Genomic DNA, 23,958 nt, shown 5'->3' with positions numbered 1-23,958 from the left:
ACTTTCCACCTGCCAAATGAACATGAAAATAATAGAGCCCTCAGGGACGTGAGGATTTGCATGAGAATACAGTGGAGAATGGGATGGATCTAGATTTCAATTTAACACATTTATGGAACATTTGCTAATAGCAAATCTAAACTAAGGTCTATCCTGACAACCTTCCCCGTAAATTCAGAACCCCTAAACAAATAAGTAAGTAAATAAATAAATAAGTGGACTAATGGTTGTAGCGATGGCTCAGTCGGTAAAGTGCTTGCCAAGCAGGAAGCCCAGCTTGGATCCCCCAAACCAAGGTACAGTCCAGAGTGGTGGCACAATCTTGTTATACCAGCACAAGAGAAAAACAAGTGCACCCCTGAGGTGTCCTCTGGCAGCCACACTGTCGCGTGTACAAGCACACATATGATCACACACATTAAAAAATATATATACTATGGGCTGGAGAGATGGCTCGGCAGTTAAGAGCACTGGCTGCTCTTCCGGAGGACTCGGGTTCAATTCCCAGCACCCACAAGCTTCTCACAACTGCCTGTAACTCCTCTTCCAAGGTATCTGATTCTTCCATACAGACATACTTGCAGGCAAAACATCTATGTATATAAAGTAAATAAATTATATAAAAAAAAATACCTCCAAGTTCCCACAATACTAAATAGTTCAATTAACTGCCTCAACCACACTGCTTTAAAAAGGTCTATTCCCCAAAGAGATTGTGACTTAAGAACTTTTGCTCCCCCCTCCCCATTTACGCATTCTATTTTTATCTATCTATCTATTTATTTATTTAGGTTTTTCTAAGACAGGGTTTGTCTGTGTAGCTTTGGTGCCTGTCCTTGATTTTGCTGTGTAGACCAGGCTGGTCTTGAACTCACAGAGATCCTCCTGGCTCTGCCTCTCTAGTGCTGGGATTAAAGGTGTGTGCAACCACTGCCCGGCTCATTCTATTTTATAAGTGAGTGTTTGGGCTGTAGGTATGTATGTATGTATGTATGTATGTATGTATGTATGTACACCAGTTGCATACTTGGTGCCCATGCAGGTCAGAAGAGGCCATCCAATCCTCTGGAACTGGAGTTACAGATGGTTTCTAGCCACCACTTGGATCTCATGCAAGAGTAGTCAATGCTCTTAACCACTGGGCCATCTCTCCAGCATAGAACTCTGTCGTAAACTGTGCTTCCAGAATTCATTCAGCTGATCCAGATGTGGTGGCCCACACCTTTAATCTCCACACTCCAGAGTCAGAGGTAGGAGGTTCTTTGTGAGATCCAGGCCAGCCTGGTCTACCTAGCAAGTTCCAGGCCGACCATGTCCATGCAGTGAGACCTTGTCTCGAACACAAAAATAGAAATAGAAACAGAATCCAGCTGAATAGCACACAGCAGGAGCAGAATCCTGCTGAATGGTACATAGTAGGAACAAAGCAAACCATCCTGAGTTCAGAAAAAGAGGTCCTGACCGTCAAATGTACAAACATACAAATGAGCACATGTCGTCATTTATAATCCTAGCACTTGAGAGGGTGAAGCAGGAGGATTGCCCAATTCAAGGCTACCTCAGGCTACATAGTGAGTTGAAGGCCAGCCCAAGTAACATAGGGGAGATTCTGTCTCAAATCACAATCATTTATTATGTGCAAAAATTTGGCAAAAATCAGATCATTACATTGGTGTCATTCTCTTGTCTTATTGTAGTTTTTAGAAGTTTTTCAAATTCCAACTGGGGGAAATGGTAAAGCCATGTATGGTGGTGCATGCCTGTCTATGTCCTAGACTGAGGAAAGGGGATGGCCTGGACCTCAGGCATAGCCAGGGCTACTGTGTCAGTCAGGGTTTCTATTGCTGTGAAGAGACACCATAACCACAGCAACTGTTATAAAGGAAGAACATTTCATTGGGGTGGCTTACAGTTTCAGACATTTAGTCCATTATCATCATGTTGCAATGTGGTGGCATGCAGGCAGACATGGTGCCCGGAGAGATGTACCAGGTGTCCTACATATTGACTTGTAGGTAACAGGAAGTGGGCTGTGACACTGGGTGTGGCTTGAGCATATAGGAGCCCTCAAAGCCCGCCTCCACAATGACACTTCTTCCAATAAGACCACACCCACTCCAACAAAGCCACACCTCCTACTAATGCCACTCCCTTGGAGGCCATTTTCTTTCAAACCACCACAGCTACTTAGCAAGACTTTATATCAAAAACAAAACAAAACAAAGCAAACATAAAGAATACTCAGGATTTCTTTTTATTGGTTCTTAGAACTGCATACTAATCTACAGTTTGATTTAGAAGAGGGCTATCTTTTGGGGAACTGGAGAGATGGCTCAGTGATTAAAAGTGTGTGCTGCTCTTGTAGTAGTTCAGTGTTTGGTTCCCAGCATTCATGTCTAGCAGCTCACAATCACCTGCAACTCCAGCACCAGTGAGATCTGATGCCGCTGACCTCCAAGGACATCTTGAATCTTCAGAGTCTTCAAAAGCCTAGAGAAGATAAAGTTACTCTCTCTGGGAGCTATTTGTTATTCAAGAATGTGATGTGATGTGTGTGTGTGTGTGTGTGTGTGTGTAAGAGAGAGAAAGAGAGACTTGTACTCAAACATATATAGAAGCTTTATTAGTAATAAGTACAAACCAGAAATATTTCTATGATATATGAATGGATAAACAAACCGAGGTTTGTCAAACAGTGAACTACTACTCAGCATGGAAAAAAAAATGCTCTAACACATGGTTAATATTGGTGAATCTTCAATGACAAAAAGGATTGCATGGGCTGTACAGCCGCTTAGCCCAAATAAACATATAGAGGCTTATATTAATTACAAATTGTATGGCCATGGCTTATGGCTCAATTTTCTTGCTAGGTAGCTCTTATAACTAAACTCAGCCCATTTGTATTCATCTATATATTATTGCCATGTGTTTGCTTTACCTGTGTGCCATTACATGCTGCTCTCTGGACAGCAGCATGGTGTCTTTCTCCACCTTCTTCCTGTCTCTCTGCTTGATTTCCCACCTGCCTCTAAGATGCCTTGCCATAGGCCAAAAGAACTTCATTTACTAGTCAATGGGAATAACACATATTCATAGCATACAGAAAGACATCCCACAGCATCCAGCAGTTGGGAGGCTGAGGCAGGAGAACTGATAGTTTAAATCTAGCCTATGCTGTCTTGGGAGATCTCTTGATCCCTTGTTTGATAGAAGATTCTAGAAAATGCAGATTAATTTGTATTTTCTGAAAGAAAAAGAGCAGTTACCTAGGAAGATGGTGGTGACAGGGAAGGGAGGGGGGAGGTCCCAGAGAAGTAGTTAGGGAATGTTGGGGGATGAAAACTGTGTGTATGCAGCCTGGTGGTGCTCTTTGGTTCCTGGATATTCTCACGTGGTAAAACTCATTGAATTCCACAAATGACATCTGTGCAGTTCAGTTTGGGTTTTCCTTGCTTGTCAGTGTTTTTTTGTGTTTTGTTTTGTTTTTTGTTTTTTGTTTTTCCTTAGTGCTAGAGGCTGAACCTAAGGCCTTGTGCAGGCTACAAAGCACTCTGCCATTAATCTATCCGTCCCCAGTCCTGTTTTTGCTTTTTCTTTTTATTGATTGATTGATGAGTGAATGAGTGAGGATATCATATGGACCAGTCTGCTCTCGAATTCTTTGGACTTTTCATCCTGGCTCCCACCTTCAGAATGTTGGGATTACAGGTTTGTAATGCTACAGCAGGTTTATGTGTTGTCAGAGAGCACACCCAGGATTTTGGGCATGCTGGGAAACAGTCTATCAACCAGGCTACATGTACAGCTTTTTACGTTGTATTTTTGGGACAGGGTGCTAAATTTGTAATTCTCTCTGTCTACCCCAGGTAGGCTTGGAGCTGGCAAATCCACAGCCTCCATCTGCTGAGTATCATGGATTACTGTATCTCCAGGCCTAGCTACTGTGTGCAGTTTTTTTGTTTTTTGTTTTTTTGTTTTTGTTTTTGTTTTTTAGCTGAGGATCGAACCCAGGGCCTACCACTGAGCTAAATCCCCAACCCTTCCTGTGTACAATTTACCATACATTACTCAGTGAAGCTATTTTATTTTATGTGTATAGGTGCTTTGCTTGCATGTGTATCTGTGCACTACTTGCATGCCTGGTGCCCACAGAGGCCAGAAGAGGGCATCTGAAAGTCCTGGAAATGGAGTTACAGACAGTTGTGAGCTGCCATGTAGGTGCTGGGAATTGAACCCAGGTCCTCTGGAAGAGCAGCCAGTGCTCTTAACCGCTGAGCCATCTCTCCAGCACTGGAATTCGCAACTTAATATTTCATTCATTGTTGTTGTGATTTTCACTTTTCTCTCTTTTTTTCATGTTGGGGACAGTTTCATTAGGGCAGGCAACTGTAAATGTCAGCAGCTGCCAGGAGGAGGGAGGTAGAGAGAATAAAGAATAAGCCTTGCCCTTGGAGTTAAGCTGGCATGGAGGACAGCCACACCATGGACAAACAGCCATATGGCAGAGAAAGGAGCTTTAGAGGAAGTGAAAAGGCTGGCAGTACCAGAGAAATCATACTTAGGCTCTGGCCAGACCCTGGAAGAAAAAGGTAGAAGCCAGATGCTTTTTTTTTTTTTTTTTTTTTTTGAGACAGGGTTTCTCTGTAGCTTTGGAGGCTGTCCTGGAACTCGCTTTGTAGACCAGGCTGGCCTCGAACTCACAGAGATCCACTTGCAACTGCCTCCCGAGTGCTGGGATTACAGGCGTGTGCCACCACCGCTCGGCGGCGGCGCATGCTTTTGATCCCAGCATTTGGGAGGAAGAGGCAGGTGGATCTCAGTGAGTTTGAGGCCAGCCTGGTCTACAGAGTGAGCTCTAGGACACTCAGGACTACATAGAGATACCCTGTCTCAAACCACAACAGCAAACAAAGAAAAAGGCAGAAGAGAAGAAGAAAGGAAAGGGTTGTCTTTCTGATGTAGAAAGGCAGCCGAGGCAGACCCTACAGGACCTTATTATGGTGGCTCCTAGGGGCTGTGGTTTGTTTGGTTTATGAAATAGGACTTGTCTCAGGAGTTCAGAATATCTTTGAATTCACAATCCTTCTGCCTCAGTTTCCTAAGTGCTGGGATCACAGGCATGTGCCATCATGCCAGGCTCCACTGTTGTTGGTTTTTAATTTGCTTTTCCTGAGTAGAGATGCTGAGCATCCTCTCATGTGCTAATCAGAATCCTCTATATAGGGTTGGGGATTTAGCTCAATGGTAGAGCACTTGCCTAACAAGCGCAAGGCCCTGGGTTCAATTCTCAGCCCCCCCCCACACACACACACAAAGAATCCTCTATATAGCCAGGCGGTAGTAGTGCATGCCTTTAATCCCAGAACTTGGGAGGCAGAGCCAAGTGGATCTCTGTGAGTTTGAGGCCAGCCTGGGCTACAGAGTGAGATCCAGGACTGGCACCAAAAACTACACAGAGAAACTCTGTCTCTAAAAACAAAACAAAACAAATCTCTTTATATCTTCCCTGCACAAGTAAAAATTCACATCTTTCAATCATTTCCTATTTGGGCTGGCACTTTATACATTGTAGAATAATTGCCTGCACACTGGTAGGTAGTGTTCAGTAAATACTTCTCTTTTGTTGGTGGGGGTGGTGCATTGAGACAGGATCTTACACTGTAGTTTAGACTGGCCTGGAACTCAAGGTAATCCTCATCTTTTTGTTTGTTTGTTTTTTGAGACAGCGTTTCTCTATGTAACAGCTCTTGCTGTCCTGGAATTTGCTTTATAGGCCAGACTAGTCTTGAACTCACAGAGATCCACCTGCCTCTGCCTCCCAAGTTATGGGATTGCAGGCGTGCTCCACCACCACCCGGCTCAAGGTAATCCTTCTGCCTCGGTCTCCTGAGTGCTGGAATTACAGGGGTGAAGCAGAACCTTGCTTTCTGCTCTGCACTCTGCTTTTGAGAGTCAGCTATTGTACTGGCTGGTTTTGGGTGTCAACTTGACACAAGCTAGAGTCAGCAGAGGACTGAGCCTCAGATGAGGCTTGATAAGATCTCGCTGTAAAGCATTTTCTCAGTTAGTGATCTATGGGGGGAGGGCCCAGCCCATGGTGGGTGATACTGTCCCTGGGCTGGTGGTTCTGGGTTCTATAAGAAGGTGTACTGATAGAGGCAGACAGATCTCTGTGAGGTCAAGGCCAGTCTGGTCTACAGAGTGAGTTCCAGGACAGGCTCCAAAGCCATACAGAGAAACCCTGTCTCAAAAAAAAAACAAAAAAAAAAAAAAAAAAAAAAGGAAGGAAGAAAGGAAAGGAAGGAAGGAAGGAAGGAAGGAAGAAGGTGGGCTGAGTAAGCCATGGGAAGCAAGCCAGTAAGCAGCTGCCCTCCATGGTTTCTGCATCAGCTTACTGCTCCAGGATCCTGCCCTGTTTGAGTTCCTGTCCTGACGTCCTTCAGTGATGAACAGCAGTGCTGAAGTGTAAGCCAAATAAACTGTTTCTTCCCCAACTTGCTTTTTGGTCATGGTGTTTCATCACAGCAATAATAACCCTGACTAAGACAGTGATGGTGGTGCACACAGTTGCAAGTCATTTACTTTTCTTGCTATACCCATCCATCCATCCATCCATCCATCCATCCACCCATCCATCCACCCACCCACCCATCCATCCATCCATCCATCCATCCATCCATCCACCCACCCACCCATCCATCCACCCATCCATCCACCCACCCACCCATCCATCCACCCACCCACCCATCCATCCATCCATCCATCCATCCACCCATCCATCCATCTATCCATCCATCCCTTGCTGAAGAATAGCTGGGCTCCTTCCAGTTTGAGGTCACACCAAATTTTGCTGTTGGGACAACTTCACAGGTGTTTCCTGACACAAGTGGGTATGAGATGGATGTATATCCAGTAGATGTGCAGAGTCTTATGGATTGTGATTTTTTTCTATTTTTTACCAGAAGAGTTGTTCAAACCACCCTCAACAGCAACTCCCTCTGCAGTGAGGTCACTTCTTTGGGCCTTAGTTTCTCCAGTGTATTGTAGGCAGACTTTTCTGTCCTGCCAGCTGCTCCCCAAATAGCCACACAGAGACTTAACATTAATTATAAATGATCAGTCAATAGCTTAGGCTTGTTTCCAGCCAGCTTAAATTAATCCATTTTTACTAATCTATATGCTGCCCCAAGGTTCATTTACCTCATTATTGAACTTCCCATTTTGCTTTTTTCGAACCTGGATGGAGATTCCTCAGACTCTGCCCTTCTTCCCAGCATCCTCTTTGCCCCAACAATTCTGCCTAGCCATCGGTTAGTAAGCTCTTTTATGAAACTAATCAGAAGGCACCTTGGCAAAGACACATCTTCACAGTGTACAAAAAGATTATTCCATAACAGTGCATTCTTTGGAAAATAAGAGTTTAGACTGTTGGGTTTCTCTTCTTCTTCTTCTTCTTCTTTTTTTTTAAATCTTTTCTTCCTTCCTTTTCCTTTCTTGTGTATGTCTGTATGTTAGTTTACATGCATGTGTATGTGTGTGCAAGCTAGAGGAGTGTGTTGGGTGTTTGGTTCCATCACTTGAGTCTCTCATTGGACCTGGAGCCAGGCTGGCAGCCAGTAAGCCCAAGTGATCTTCTCTCTCTCTCCCCTTAATGCTAGGGTTACAAATACATGTGGCCATAACCAACTGTTTGTGTGGGTGCTGGGGATCCAAATTCTGTCCTCAAATTTGTACTTCAGTGCTCTTATCCACTGAGTCATATCTCAGTGAGCCATCTCCTCAACTAAATCGTTAATCTAATTAATCTTTATCAGTAAAAAAAGCAGGAGTCCTCGGGGTGGTGGTGGCATAGGCTTTTAATCCCAGCACTCGGGAGGCAGCAGCAGGCAGATCTCTGTGAGTTCGAGGCTAGCCTGGTCTACAGAGCAAGTTCCAGAACAGTCAAGGCTGTTTCACAGAGAAACCATGTCTCGAAAAACAAAACAACAATAACAACAACAAATCAGGAGTCAAATATTGGAGTAAGAACCTGAAAGATCAGAGAACAGGGAGCAGCCACTAGTTGCCTCTTACCTCTCTCCTTCCTCAATCCAAAAGGGCCAAGATTATCTCTCAGCCCCACCTTACTGCTTCCTGTCTCCTCTCTCCTCAGTCCTCCAAACCTCTATGGTCAGCTAGTGGCTGGCACCACCCTCTGACTCCAAGCAAGCTTTATTTGTCAGAACACAATTAAAATATCCCACAACACTCAACAGTTGGATTTCTGAGTCTTTTTTAGTTCTGACATTCTCCAATAATGTGATCAAGGCGTTCCAAAGTAGCAGCCTTTGGGTGTGAGTCTGTGCCTTGAGGAAGTATGTCAGGAGTGTGGATATGAAGCAGGTTTAGGTGTTAGAGGCATGGTACCCAGCTGGCAGTGATCTTGTGAGAAGCTGGAAAATATAGAGTGGGGGCCCAGCTAGAGGATGTAGATCTGTGGTAGAGAGCTTTAGGAGGACATATCGCCTCACCTCACCTCACATGGTCCTGCCTTGGCCTTGGCCTTACTTTGGTCTCTTTTCAGCTGCCATGAGGTGAACAGTCTCTGCTGTTGCATGAATCCTAAATGGTCTTATATAATAAAAACCCAGAGCCAGATATTGGGGTAAATGCTGCAAGATCAGAGAGACAAAGGAACAAGTCACTAGAGAAACTTCTCACCACTACCAAATCCTCAGGCTGAAAGGAAGGCAAGACTCTGTCTCCACCAATCCTCTGACTGAAAGCCTCTGAGTCCTCAACTGAATAGCGCTAGTTCCTGTCTCCTCATGCCTTATATGCCTTTCTCCACCCAGCCATTTCACTTCCTTCCTACTGCTGGGATTAATGGTGTGTGTGCTTCTCAAATGCTGGTAGCAAAGGCATGAGATCTCACATGCTGGGATTAAAGGCGTGTGACTCCCAAGTACTGGGATTAAAGGTGTGTGCCACCACTGCCTGGCCTCTATGTTTAATCTAGTGGCTTGTTCTGTCCTCTGATTTTCAGGCAAGCTTTATTTGATACACAATGTATCACCACACTCTGCCCATATGTTTTCTGACACCATGATATTCTGCCTCATCTCACACTCAACACAATGGATTCAGCCGGTCTTGTACTGAAGCCTTGGAATTTTTAGCTGCTTTAGATATTTGTCATAGGAACAAAGAGTCTTTTGTTTTGTTTTGTTTTGTTTTGTTTTTTTGTTTTTTTGAGACAAGGTTTCTCTGTGTAGCTTTGGAGCCTGTCCTGGAACTCACTTTGTAGACCAGGCTAGCCTCGAATTTACAGAGATCCACCTGCCTCTGTCTCCCGAGTGCTGGGATTACAGGCGTGCGCCACCACTGCCAGGCATTGGAAGTTTTTGCTCCTCTGTTGGGGGCCTGCCACCCAGCTCCCAAATAAATCACACATGGAGGCTTATTATTAATTATAAATGCCTGGTCTTAGCTTGGCTTAGTTTCTAGCCAGCTTTCCTTATCTTAAATTAACCTGTCTATCTTTTGCCTCTGGGCTTTCTCTGTTCTCTGACTTTTGTAAATCTTGCTCTTACTCCATGGCTTGCTGTGTAGCTGGCTCCTGGAGTCTTCCTCCTTCTCTGGCTCCTATATCTTAGCTCTCTCCTCCTAGTTTTCTCCTTCTGTTTATTCTCTCTGCCTGCCAGTCCTGCCTGTCCTTTCTCCTGCCTTGCTATTGGTCAGTTCTTTATTAAATCATCAGGTGTTTTACACAGGCACCAGTAACACAGCTTTACAGATGCAACATGAACAAAAACAGCAAACCTTAAAAAATAATATTCTACCACAGAGTCTTTACATTATGAGAAAGAGAGTTGAAATCACCCCTGCTTAGGATGAGACTGCTAAACATCCTAGGGGAACCCTTTGTCTTAAACTCTTCTTTTCCATTTATTTATTTATTTGCTTGTTTGTTTGTGTGTTCGTGTGCTCACCAGAGAGAGAATGTTCATGACCTTGTATATCAAGGTCAGAGGACAACTTTTGGGAGTCAGTTTTCTCCTTCCTTCCTGTGGGTTCCATTGTTAACTCAGATTATCAGGTCTGGTAGTTTTATGCACAGAACTGTTGCAACAGCCCATTGTCCTAAACTATTTTTAAATTAAAATGTAAACATTTTACTTATCGTGATTGTGTGTGGTGGGATTATGCCTGGCCATGCACAGTGCCTCTGTGGCTGTTAGAGGACAACATTGTGGGACAGTGAGTTTCTCCCTCCACGTGGGCTCTGGGGGTCAAACTCCAATGGTCATGCTTTCCAGGCAAGTGCTTACCCACTGAGCTCTAAACTCCTAAGAGTAGGGTTGGGTAGTAACTTTGGCCTTGTCATCATGGCCTCTGCCTACTTGAGAGAATTTCTAAACAGGGAACACGGGAAAGGAGACAAAAAGCAAAAATAATAACCGTGTTCTGAGATAAGGCTTAATGTGTCACATGCAAGTCAAGAGTAAGGAATCTATGTGGATGAACATGGCTAGGCAGGTTCTTCCGAAGACGAGAGTTTCACAGGGACATATCCAGTGAAGAGAAGGTTGTGGCAGAGAGGGAGACAGAGAGGGGGGGCAGGCACGGGGTGACTCTGGGAAGGAGCCTGGACTCTGTTCTCTGAGCACTAATGTGGCATCTTGGAGGGATAGCTGCTGTTCAGTGAACTAGGAAGGTCTGCACTTTAGACCCCTAGAGTGGACAGTCATTGTCAGACAAGGAGGAGGGACTCTGGCTGTCCTCCTGGGGGAAGCCTCTCCAAGGTACACCCTTAGCTGTATCCTGTACTGGGCTTCAGTACTGGGGATCAGTGAGTGGTGTGGAAATTACAGTTACCCTGGCTCTGCACAGGCTGTTTCTCAGTATCTCTCTGCTGGAAGCCCTGTCTCCAGCTACCCCAAGAGGTGGCTTAGAACCAGGTACATTCAGGAAGACCCTTTGGCCACATCTTCTCCCTCCTTTTTAAATTTTCTTCCCTTCAATTACTAACCCTGCCCCCAATTTCTAGCCAAGGATAACTTTGAAATTATGATATCTTGCCTCTACCAGGGATTACAGGCATGCTTTCCCACACCTGGTGATTTATTGGGTGCTAGGGATCAAGTCCAAAGCTTTGTGCATGTTAGGCAAGCACTCTTCACTTTTATCTATGTAGCCTTGAACTGATCATCATGTCTCTATTTCCCAAGTTCTGGAATTAAAGGTGTGTGCTACCATGTCTAGCTTTTCTTTCTTTTTAAAAAATAATTTTTATTTATGTATGTGCTCATGGGTTTATGTGTACCATGTTCCTGCAAGTGTCCAAGGAGTTTAGAGTGCATTGGAATCCCTGGAACAGGTCTCAGGTTTTCTGCAAAAGCAGTAAGTGCTCATAACTGGTAAGCCATCTCTCCAGCCCCTTCTTTCTTTCTTATAAGGGTCCAGGCTGGTCTGGAACTCTCCATGTGGACCAGGCTAGCCTCAAATTTGTGATCCTCCTGCCTCTGATTCTTGAGTGATAGGAGTACCAAGGACCTATGTGGTCATTATGCCCTAACCACTTTATTTACATATTCATTCCAGTGTTTTTCCAGTTATGGATCTGGTGAGTGACTAACATGTGCCTAGGCACTGAGGACACAAAACAAACAAGACACACAATGAAATGAGGAAGGCCCACCCAAGGATCTTCTTTTCCTCCTTCACCTGCAGCAGGTTGTAGGGACAAGGACAGGAACTTATAGTCATGTTGTCATTACAAAGGGAGTGTGGTAGTTAGAATAAGAATGGCCCCCATTGGCTCATATATTTGAATTCTTAGTCATCAGGGAGTAACTCCATAGCACGAATTCTAATTGGTCTTTTTTGGGGGGGGGTTGTTGTTGTTATTGTTGTTTTTTGTTTGTTTGTTTGTTTTTTCAAGATAGGGTTTCTCTGTGTAGTTTTGGTGCCTGCTATTCTGTAGACCAGGCTGACCTCAAACTCACAGAGATCTGTCTGGCTCTGCCTCCTGAGTGCTGGGATTAAAGGCGTGTGCCATAGCCGACTCGCTCTAATTGGTCTTAATAACAAAAACCTGGAGTCAGATATGGGGGTAAATGCTGAAAGATCAGAGAAGTAAAGGAGTCAGCCACTAGAGAGACTTCTTACCTCTAATAAATCCTCAGACCAAAAAGGCTGAGCTCCTGCTTCCACCCTGCCATATCACTTCCTGTTTCCTCCTCCCAAGTGCTGGGATTAGTCATGAGATCCTAAATGCTGGGATTAAAGGTGTGTGCCACCACTGCCTGGCCTTTAGAGGCTAGCTCCACACTCTTTATTTGTTAGAGCACAAACAAAATATCACCACATAGCACTACTTGAAAAGGAATAGGAAGGAGGTGCGGTCTTGGAGTAGGTGTGGCCTTGTTGGAGAAGGTGTGTCACTGGGGGTGGGCTTTGAGGTTTCAGAATCCCAAGCCAGGACCAGTGACTCTCTCTTCCTGATGCCTGTGGATCCAGATATAGAACTCTCCGTTACTTCTCTAGCACCATGTCTGCCTGTGTGCCACTATGCTCCCCATCATGACAGTAATGGACTAAACCTCTAAAACTATAAGCAAGTCCCAGTTAAATACTTTCTTTTCTAAGATTTGGTCATGGTGTTTCTTCAGAGCAATAGAACACTAAGACAGAAGTTGGTACCAGGAGTGGGGTACTGATGCTTGGTGGTGGAATGTGGATTTTGGATTAGGAAAGCAGCTGAATGCTTTAAACGGGGCTGTATGGGCCATACTAATAGGAGCATGGAAGTCACTGGTGCTGAAAGCAATGTAGATTATGATGACTCTTCTCAAGAGAGTTCAGAGGAGAAGAATATTAATAAATGGCCTAGAGTCTGTTTTTGTTTTTTGTTTTGGTGTATGTGTATATGTGTGTGCGTGTGTGCCATATTTTGGTGAAGAATATGGCTGCTTTCTGCCCTTGCCCCCCCCCCAAAAAAAATCTGCCTGAGGCTAAATTGAAGAGTTTTGGATTAATGGTGTTGGCAGAGCAGATTTCAAGAGAGCCTAGTATTGACTCTGTCATGTGTCTATTAGTAGTCACTCTTATGAGATCTATAATGAAAAGGAGTAAGCTGAGCAAGGAAAAATACAAAATGTGTAGTTTGAGGAGAAAAGGAGCACCAGGAAATGTAATTGACTTAAGTCTCATGCAAGAGATAACAATTTTAAAGAAAAGCCCAATGTTAAGTGGAATAAAGGGTATTGTGACCTCAGGGCAAGACCCCACCCAGATAAGCTTCCAACTTGTGATAAAGAATTAAAGAAAAGCTTAAGTGAAGGAAACCATCAATAATAGAAAGCTGATGCAGATGTAATTGAATGTGGGGGCCATGTTCCAGCCCTAGAAAGTGGTAGAACCTTGTAGGTTTGGTCATGTGGATCTAGCTTTAGAGTCAAGGATACAAGTAAGGAATTGTGGAATCTCCCTCTGCAGCTAAGAAAAGCCACTGAGGCCAGATATGTGTTAGGGGAGTCCCTGCATGGAAGCCCAGAGAGGCCACTGTGTGAAGCTGTGAAGGCAAAGCTGTATTGCTTTAGAAACTCCAAGATATTGGAGATTACAAAGCCATGGGATACTTTTCCATAGAGGAAAGCCACTAACAAGATGTGCAACCAGCCCAAAAGAGAGAAATGCAGTCAACAAAACTGGAAAGAGTTGAAGATCTGAAGAGCTCTTTGTCATCAGATATGGAGATATAGAGTCTGGCGTTTGCCCTGTTGGTTTTCAGTTTTGCTTTGGTCCAGTATTTCCTCATTGTGCTTACTTTCTTCCCTTTTAAAATGGTAATGTATATTTTGTGCCATTGTATGTCAGAAGTATGTGATTGAAAGGACCAAGCAGATGCCATAATAGGCTATCAGTCTTCTCTCAGAGATCAGGCCTCAATTCCAGTTTCCTGAGACTTGAGCAAGCAGTTTCTGGGAGAGCCATGAACCAAGGACACAGTCCTTGCAGTAGCTCCCTTTGTGCACAGACTCTGACCGCTCAAGGTTCAGCCAGTTGTTTACTGTCTGGGACCCCTCACCAACTTAGAGCTACCTGCATGGGTCAATGTGAACGTGTGAGGCCAGCCTGCCTCCATGGCAGCTCAAGGACAAAGCCTGGTACTTGTTCAGGCCTGCCCCAAAATGATAACTGTAACCCTTAACCAGTAAATTCTAAGGTTACACACCCTCACTCAATCATATGACACAAAGGCTTGTACCACCCTGTTTGCAGTTTTTCCCTTTAAAAACTCCTCACCCTAGCTGGGTGGTGGCGCACATGCCTTTAATCCCAGCGCTCGGGAGGCAGAGGCAGGCGGATCTCTGAGTTTGAGTGAGATCCAGGACTGGCACCAAAACTACACAGAGAAACCCTGTCTCGAAGAACAAAAACGAACAAACAAAAACAAACAAATAACTAAAAAACCCCGAAAACCCTCACCCTGAGAGCTCAGGGCCGTCCTCCTCCACCGAGTGTTGGACACAGACCAAGCCCGGGCTTGCTTGTTATCAATAAATCCCTGTGTGTTTTGCATCAGATATCGGCTCTGTGGTGGTCTCGAGATGTAGGCACAACGTGATCAGCTTATCTATCTAGCTATCATCTATCTATCTATCTATCTATCTATCTATCTATCTATCTATCATCTATTTATTGGTTCTTTGAGACAGGGTTTCTCTGTGTATCCCTGGCTATCCTGGAACTCGCTCTATACACCAGGCTAGTTTTGAGGTTTTAGAAGCCCAAGCCAGGCCTTGTGGCTCTTTCTTCATGCTGTCTGTGGATCCACATATAGAACTCTCAGTTACTTCTCCAGTACCATGTCTGCCTGCATGCCACCATGCTTTCCACCAGAAATCTGCCTGCCTGTCTCTGCCTTCTGAGTGCTGCGATGAAGGTGTGTGATACCACTACCCAGACAGCATTTTTACTTTTATTTCACAGGATTACGGTTAAGATTGCCTTGAGTTTTAGAAGAGACTTTGAACTTTTTACTTCTAAACAGTGTGGAAACTCTGAAAGATTATGGGGAGTTTTGAAGGTGGACTGAATGCATTTTTGCATTACAATACGACTATAATCCTATGAAGACCAGGGAATAGAATGTGCTAGTTTAATATGAATGGCCCCCGTTGGCTCATATATTTGAATTCTTAGTCATCAGGGTGTGGCACTACTTGAAAAGGTTAGGAGGTGTGGCCTTGTTGGAGTAAATGTGGCCTTGTTGAAGGAAATATGTCATTGGGGCTAAGCTTTAAGGTTTCAAAAGCCCAAGGCAGGACCAGTGTCTTCCCTCTTCCTGCTGTCTGCGGATCCAGACATAGAACTCTGAGCTATATCTCTAGCACCAGGTCTGCCTGCATGCCACCATGCTCCTTGTCATGATGATAATGGACTAAACTTCTAAAAATGCAAATCCCAATGAAATGCTTTTCCTTTCCCCTAACAGTTGGTCATGGTGCTTCTTCACAGCAATAGAACATTAACTAAGGCAGGCAGGTTGCTCGTCCGCAAACCGGTGCTAACACTCAGCTCAAACTGTGACTCTGGGGAACATGTGCTAGCTCCCCTGTCTTTTGTGTAGTTGCTGCTGACTAAATATTAGCTGAAGTGAGCCAGGGCACACCTTTAATCCCAGTACTTAGGAGGCAGACAGGCAGGTCTCTGTGAGTTATAGGCCATCCTGTCCTACATAGTGAGCCCAGGCCAGCTAGGGCTACACAATGAGACCCTGTCCACCAACAAACAAAAGCTGATTAAAATCTAGGAGGGGCCCGGGCGGTGGTGGCACAAGCCTGTAATCCCAGCACTAGGGAGGCAGAGGCAGGTGGATCTCTGTGAGTTTGAGGCCAGCCTGGTCTGCAAAGTGAGTTCCAGGACAGGCTCCAAAGCTACAGAGAAACCCTGTCTCGAAAAACAAAAACAAAAACAAAAACAAAAAAAAATCTAAGAGGGAGCCACTAGCCAGTCTTAGAAGATCTCTGGAACTGAAGAGTGCCTAAAGCCTGGCCATGGAAGCAGTGCTCAGAACCCTCCATATGTAGCAACATAGACCAGTCCGGAAGAGGGTAGAGGAGATTCAATTGGGGGAAAGCAAAAGCTTTTGAGTAAGATACCAGAACAGTAAGAAGATGGGGCCCAACTTGATTCTGTGGATCAAAGAAACTGCTCTCACCTGCACACAGCTATTTTTACCTCCCTTCTTCTTTTCCTCCCTCTCTTCCTTTTCCTCTCCTGTTTCCTTTTTCTTTCTTTCTTTCTTTTTTTTTTTTGTTTTTGTTTGTTTTTTTTTTTTGTTTTTTGAAACAGGTTTTCTCTGTGTAGCTTTGTGCCTGTCCTGGAACTCGCTTTGGAGACCAGGCTGGCCTCAAACTCACAGAGATCCGCCTGCCTCTGCCTCCTGAGTGCTGGGATTAAAGGCGTGCGCCACCACCGGCTGGCCCTCTCCTGCTTCTTTTTTGGAGATAGAGCCTTGAACTAGCCATGTATCCAGAGATAGAGCCTTTGCCTCTGTCTCCCAAGCACTAGGATTATAGGTTTGTGCTGCCATGCTCAAGCTTCCAACAGCTATTTTCTCTTTTCCTTCACTTTTTCTTCTCTAACACTGTTCCAACCTGTGCTTAACAATGCTTTGATGAGGTATGGGGTGGGGGTGCTTAATCATTCAGCAAATATTTGTTGAGCACTTACTAAGTGCCAATTCAACTTATTCAAAAGTTGAATTCAAAAAAGGCCCCATTCAAAGTGCTATACGGTCAGTAATGAAGGAAATAAAGGAAACATAGACGTTCCTCTCACCAGGTACAGATTATAGCCCTGAAGAATAACTTTGTAGAAATGGAATTGCAGGGGCAAAGGGCAAGTGCAATTTGCAATGTTGATTGATTTCACCAATTTGACATAAAAAGGGTTTATAGTCATTTCTTACCTGGATCCTTGTTTCCCCAGGAGTGTCCTCTTAAAAAAATATATGTTTATGGGTGTTTTGCCTGCTTGTATGTCTGTATTAGGTGTGTGCCTGGTGCTTGCAGAGACCAGAAGACAGCATCAGATCTCCTAGAACTAGAATTAATAGAAGGTTTGAGCTGCCATGTGGGGTGATGGGAATCGAAGCTGGGTCCTGGAAGAGCACCAAGAGTTCTTAAACCCTGAGCCATCCAGCCAGCTCCAGTGCTTGGTTTTTTGGACAAGGTCTTACTAAATAGTTCAGACTTCTCTCAAACTCCTTATCATCCTTCCTCAAGCTCCTGAATGCTGAGAGTGTTGGCTTACCTTACCACAGTGGCTCTTAGCCCGTGGGACTCGACCCCTTGGGGGTTGAATGACTTTTACAGCGGTCACATTTCAGGCATCCTGAATATCAAATATTTACATTACGATTCAGAGCAGTAGCAAAAGTACAGTTATGAAGTACCAACAAAAATGATTTTATGGTCAGGGGTCACCACAACATGAAGAACTGTATTAAAGGGTCATAGCATTGGGAAGGTTGAGAACCACTGCCTTACCACATCGTACTAGAAGGCTGTTTTTTCTAACTAAAGGGATAATTGTGTCACAGGTGGTTTTGTTTTTTTGTTTTTTGTTTTGTTTGTTTGTTTGGTTTTTTTTGTTTGTTTTTTTTTTTTCAAACATAGTCTCATGAGCTAGGCATAGTGGCACACACCTTTAATCCCAGCACTTGGGAGGCAGAGGCCGGAGAATCTTTGTGAGTTCGAGACCAAACTGATCTACAAAGCAAGTTCCAGGACAGCCAGGATTGCACAGAGAAACCCTGTCTTGAAAACCAAACCAGAACTAAACAAAAGAAAAACAAAATCAAACCAAAACCATGGTCTCACTATGTAACCTTGGCTAGTTTTGAACTCACTATGTAGACCAGGCTGTCTCAAACTCATAGAGGTCTACCTGCCTATAAAAAAGTTATTGTGTATATGTAGGGGGCACAGGTTTTGCATGTATGTGTGTGGCGGTCAGAGGGCAATTTTGTGGAGTCCTTTTACTTTATCTGCCTTTATGTGGGTTTGGGAATGCCACTCATGGCATCCCCAAGTAGCAAGTCTTTAAGCTGCTGAGCCATCTGTGCTGGGATCACCTACGAGTGATTTATATTAACTAGTCTTCTGAGTAGCCTGTGAAGACTCTGAATTGGCTGGTCCCAGTGGCCCACATTTGTAATTTCAGCATTTGGGAAGCTGAAGCAGGAGGATAGTCCTGAGTTCAAGGTTGTTCTCTATTTTACAGTGAGTTTAAGGACAGCCTGGGCTACAGGTTATCCTCTTTCTAAAAGAAACAACAAACAACTATAAAAGCTCTGAATTATGGGCTGAAGAGATGGCTCAGAGGTTAAGAGCAGGAGATAATCTTCCAGAGGTTCCTGAGTTCAATTCCCAGCAGCCACATGGTGGCTCACAACCATCTGTAATGAGATCTGGTGCCCTCTTTGGGTATGCAGACATGCATTCCAGCAGAACACTGTATACATAATAAATAAATCTTTTAAAAAAAACCCCAAAAACTCTGAATTGCTGTCCTCCAGGGCCTGAATTTGAGTCACTTCAGAGAAGTTATTTTCTTTACTTAGAGAGAAGTGAATTTTCACAGAGGTTTGTGTAGATAGTCTAGGTCTCTCCCTAAACTTCAGGAGGGCACTATAGCAGATCAGCTGCTCTTTTTAAATGATAGGTATGAGGGAAGGGACCAGAAAATGACATCATCAAGGAGTACATGCTGGTCAAGCATGGGCATAGCAAATTCAGCTATCCAACTGCTGGCTGAAAAGGGACTGGGCTTGGGGGTGGGGGTGGGGGCTTGGGAAAGTGTTTGCTCAGGAGAGTGTTGCAACAATGTTGCAGAGAGCGTTTGATCCCGGGTTTTTTTTTTTTTTTTGTTTTTTTTTTTTTTTTTTTTTGCCAGGGGCACAGAGCTGCTGATTCCCAGCACCCTGGGCTGATGCATCACCTGAGCTGATTAGAGGATAGTTCTGGCCTCCTTCCTAGGGCTGGACCGTTGTTAGTTCGGCGAAGGCTGGAGAGAACTACTGGGACTAAGGTACAAGGGAGGCTTCCACTCCAGGGAAGCAGTGAATTGAAGTCTTGATTTCTAGGGCTTTCTGCTTTCACATATTCTGCCGCACAAATTCGCTGTTGAACTGGGCGCTCCAGTTTGGGCTTAGGAAAATATGTTCTATCTCACGAGTAACAGAAAGAGGAGGAGGCTGTTCATTACTTCCAGTGTCTTAGTTTGAGATTGGAGGAGGGAGCAAGAGGTTGGGCAGGGATAGCCCCCAGTCCTAGGTTAGAATCTTAGATAAAAGATCAGCTCCTCCCAGATGCGCGCTCAGGTGAGCAGGTGAGGGGACCCGACGCGTTGGGACTGGAGCCTCACTAGTTCACCCCTTCCCCCAACCTATCTTACGTCAGGCTGTCTGATTGTGCAGCGTGGCTGTGTAGTCTCGCCCTATGTATATTCCATAGGGTGGGTTCCAGGAGCGGAGAGGTGCCACGTGTGAAAGGAAAGCAGGCATCGATTTCAAAAGCAGGATTGGTGTGGCGGCTTACAAGCGCCTAGGGTAAGAACGTCAGTTGCTCCCATGGGAGGGAGGAAGGGGACGCCAGGTCCTGCAAGAAGTGCTACAGCCATTTGAGCCAACAACCCCCTCCCTCAGCTACTCCACCCGGTGGCTGGCCAGCCCAGCCCCTGAAGAGATCAGGCCACAGCCCCCTGCCTCGTAGCTTCTCCTCCTAGAGCCGCCCTGCCCATCTCCCCATCCGAGGCCCCGCCCACGGCCCCGCCTCCGCCCCACCGACTCCCAGGACTACAAGTCCCATCAGCCCCAGTCAGCCCTGAGGGCGGGGCCATCGCTGCAGCGAATGGGGAGGAGCTTAGAGCTCAGGCTAGGGAACGCGTGTGCCCAATCGCCGGGCCGCTCGGCCTGTGAGCTGATGGGGGGGCGGGGAGGAGCCCGCTTGGGCCGGGGACAAAAGCCGGATCCCGGGCAGCTGCGGGCGGCTGGAGCGATTCAAGGAGTTGGGGTGACCTGGAGCTTGCGGACAGAGAGCCGCACTCGGGCTTTCTCGAAGAGGTGAGTGCCGCAGCCGTGTGCGCGGGCGCGACCCCCCAGTCCCCGCGAAGCTTCCTGCTTTCCTCCCCCAACCCGGAACCACCTCCCGGCTCGCAGGCTGGGCTCCCCCGCGCGCTCCCTGCACCTGCTTGGAACTTTTGTGCGGGTCTCAGCGACGTGGAAGTCTTTGCCTCGGCCTCGAGCCGCGTGTCTACACCCTCCCAACCCTCTTCTAGTTCCTGGGAGTTTGCACATTGCCGCCGCCGCCGACCTTGCCTCTCTTCCCTCCTCCGGATTCTTTTACGCGTCTTGCCTCTCCTCAGCTCCACCCAAGGCCGGCTCTCGAGTCTCCCCGGGCTTTTGGGGGACACTTTTTTGGGCCCCATTCGGGTTCCCCACCGGATACCGGGGCGGGAAGTAGAGAAGGCGGTGGCTGCTCGCCCCACGCCGGCCGCTCACGAGCCGGACTCAGGCAGGCCCGTCCTACTAGTTCTGTGGTGAATCCATAAAGCTCTGTGTCGAAGTGGAGGGAGCGGGCCCTGGCCACGCGGGCTGTGCTACCCCCCGGTGCCCGAGGCCTCGCCGCGAGGACTTGGCTCCGGAGCGGCGGCCCCTGAAGGGCTCTCCCTGCTAAGGAGCTCCCCTCGGGTCCAGCCCCCAGACAACAGATGGTCGGAGTGCCCAGGAGTCTGGACGAACAAGCTCCTGAGGTATAGGTGTGCGTGCGCCCGCGCGCGTGTGCAAAGGATGCTCCCCTCTCCCCATGTCAGACCTGGCAGAGGTCCGGTGCCCAGAGCCTTGAAGTTATACCATTTGAGGGGGGGGGGTCCTCCTGGCAAGATTTTGGAAAGGGCTGTAAGAAGATCATCATTAGGGCACTTTAGCCTGCCAGCCCATCCTGTCTGTCCTGCCTTTAACTTTGCTCAGTATCTCACCCTGTTCAGTTTCTTGGGTTTCTTTAATGTTGAGAGATAACTGCCCCGGAAGGATCATTTCCACCTCTTAGAAAGCTTCTTAAACACTCTGAGGGAGTGGTAAAGGGAGGCCTTGAAGACAATAGCTGTTGGTTTTCATCTCCATTCAGACACTGTGTCTACTGCAGCAGGGAGTACAACATCGAATTTGGCCCCATCATCCCACCCCATCCCCAAGCCCTTAAAGTGAGAGTGTTTTGTCGACCTTAAGCAGCATCCTCAGTAGTTCCTCTCTGCCGCGGTGTCCCAGAGGAGCCTTCTTGGAGAACAGGCTTCATTCATTCACCCTTCCCAGGGGGTTGCTTCTGCTCCAGGGGTCCCCTGTGAGTGTATTCAATCCTGGGTCACTCACTGCAGAAAATACCCCATTCAACTCAAAAGGCCCCTTCCTTGGAGAGAGGGGGGTTGAGAATTTGAGTATGTGTGTGCTTACATATATCCGTGTAGGGGTATGGTTTCTCCTGAAGAGTTTGCAGATATTGTTACCAGGTAACAGTTTCTGGGGTCCCAGCTCTGCTATGAAACCGTCCATCCATCACATCATTGACAGCCTTATCAGCTCCTGGAAAAGGCAGCTTAAGACTTTGGGTGTGTGTGTGGGGGGTGGTGGTGGTGTGTGTGGGAATCTCCAGTCAGAGATTGGAATATACTTTGTCGCACGTTTCAATACGTGCATACTTCCCAAAGGGTTTTCAGATTCTGGAAAGCGTATGAAACCTCAGAGATCCGTTGCTCTAAAGAGCAGTGAATCAACAATTGGAATTTCGATGGATCTCCACTGAGGCCTCCCTGGGTGTGTGTGCTGCACTGGTGAGAAGCCAGGCCCTTCCTCCAGTTATTCTATGAGTTCTTTGTCTCGGCCTCCCCAGCTAAGCCACAGTGCTCTGGTGGCACATCTTGTTTTGGTAAACTGGCAAACCTTTCCTTTCTCATCTCCCTGTTATTTTGTCCTGACTCCACCCACCCCTGGTCTCCTGGAGATGGACTCAGTTGCCTAAGCTTGCTCTTTTCTCACTCCTCTTTCCCTTGGTTGGGTCTCGGGTCTCTCCTGGGAGGTACTAAATTCTGGAGACCACTGTCAGACTTTTGGGTAGGCTTGGCGAAGGGGCTTCCTCCCCTGGAGCGTGTGGTTCTGTTTGTTGAAGGTGTACCAATGGCGGAAAGTGGTCAGTACCACCCCCTCCTCTTTCTGCCTAATGTGCCCTGGGTTGCACTGTGTTTGGGAGGGGGGTAGGGGTGTGCCCATTCGATTTCAGGACCAGTTTTTCTGGTCTGAGTCAAGAAGGTTGGGAAATGGTACTGGAGTGGGTGGGGGTGGAGGACTCTGGGGGCAGTGGGCCTAGTTGGGGCGTCTCCTTCAGAAACACATTGAGGAGTTGCAAGCCACCCCAGGAGAAGCACCGCATTGGGAAGGTCTCTGAGCCCCTGCCCAGTTACTCACTTGGGGCCAGGTCCCAAGCTGATATGCCCATGTGGTGAGATAGAGACAGAGGGAGGCAGCCTGGCCCTGATTAGCACCCCGAACGAAGCCTCTCTTGCATGGCCTGTTGGCAGGGGGTTCAGTGTAGCCCTGTGACACATGCCTTCCCTGGGCTAGGAAAGGAGAATTACTCTCCTGGATGTGTCAGCCAGCCAGCTCCTTAACTCACCCTCCTTGTGTGTACTTACTTGACTTTTCTCTCCCCAGCGAATTCAGCGCTTCCATTCTGGCCCTGTGGGAGAGACGGGCAGCCTGTCTTCTTCTAGCCAGGCACTTGGCACGCATGACTGGGTTTCCTTTCTCCATCTCTTCTTGCTGTTCTCCACACGCTGCTCTGGGGGAGAGGGGGTGTGGCTGGCAAGGTAGTAGACTGGAAGGATGAGCGAATTCTCATCATAGACTCTTCGCATTGAAGGGGCCCATCTTGGGAGAAATGTCTTTCTGTTAGGCTGCAGTGGCTGTTTCTGGAGACTCAGGGTGTAGAGTGTTAGGGCTTGAGTCCTGCTGGTGAGTCAGGTTTCTTGGACCAGTTCAACCCCTCCCTCTTTGATTCCTCATCTGAGAAGTGGGATTCTGAGTCTGAGTGAACTTGATGTACGTGTTCACATGAGATGAGTTATTTCTTGCAGTGCTGGGGACCAAACCCTGGGGTCTTACACATGGGAGGCAAGCACTCTGCCACTGAGCTATGCTCCCAGCTAAGATGAGTTTCTTTACACATGTCACGGAAGATAGCTTATGCCTTCTCCCAAGTTCTGGCTCAGTTAAGGAATGACTAGTACAGGGTGGTCCCTAGAGAGGCCTCTGTTTTGCTTAGTGAGTTTTGCTCAAAGTTAACTGCTAAGCTGACTCAGAGCAGTGGGTGGGATGATCTGTAGGTCATAGTTCCCTGCCCTGTGACTGTTATGTATGTACTTTGAGGTGGGAATCTAGTGTCCTAGGAGAAAAGAGCTTTGAGGTAACCGCTCTCCTTCCTCCTACCCCACCAGGGCTTGTAGTAGTCTAGTGTGTGTGTGTGTGTGTGTGTGTGTGTGTGTGTGTGTGTGTGTGAGAGAGAGAGAGAGTGTGTGTGTGTGTGTGTGTGTGTGTGTGAGTGAGTGAGTGAGTCAGGAGGCTGGGTGGGGACTGAAACCTGGGGAGAACATAAGGCCAGCCTGTGCAATTCCAGTGATGCTCTTCACAAGTCAGGGGACATAAAGAGTAGTTCAGTGTGTGTGTGTGTGTGTGTGTGTGCCCACCTCAGAGAGCAGCATTCACATTTGGATCAAACCCTTGGTGTTCCTGGCTTCCCCTTTGATCTGCCTTTGCTCAGGGCTGAATGTGCTTGTGGCCAGCTAGTTTGCCCAGAGGGAGTAGAGACAAGGTTAAGGTCAAGCTAAGAGTTCCAGAGGAACTGCACTTTTTTT

General features: G+C 46.6%; 1 protein-coding gene across 2 annotated transcripts in view; it reads left to right on the top strand.

Annotated features, from left to right (window-relative positions):
• The first annotated feature begins 19,911 nt into the window (after positions 1-19,911).
• Acly (ATP citrate lyase) overlaps positions 19,912-23,958 on the top strand; it is a 50,044-nt gene continuing 45,997 nt past the window's right edge. For both annotated transcript variants that reach the window (XM_036195859.1, XM_036195858.1), the window contains exon 1: positions 19,912-20,119. The gene's annotated coding sequence lies outside the window, so the exon portion shown is untranslated. The remainder of the gene's footprint in view (positions 20,120-23,958) is intronic.

Source organism: Onychomys torridus, chromosome 8, assembly GCF_903995425.1.
Source record: "Onychomys torridus chromosome 8, mOncTor1.1, whole genome shotgun sequence".
NCBI classification, from domain to species: Eukaryota; Metazoa; Chordata; class Mammalia; order Rodentia; family Cricetidae; genus Onychomys; species Onychomys torridus.
Note: the sequence above shows the minus strand (reverse complement) of the source record. Positions and strands in the feature narration are given on the sequence as shown.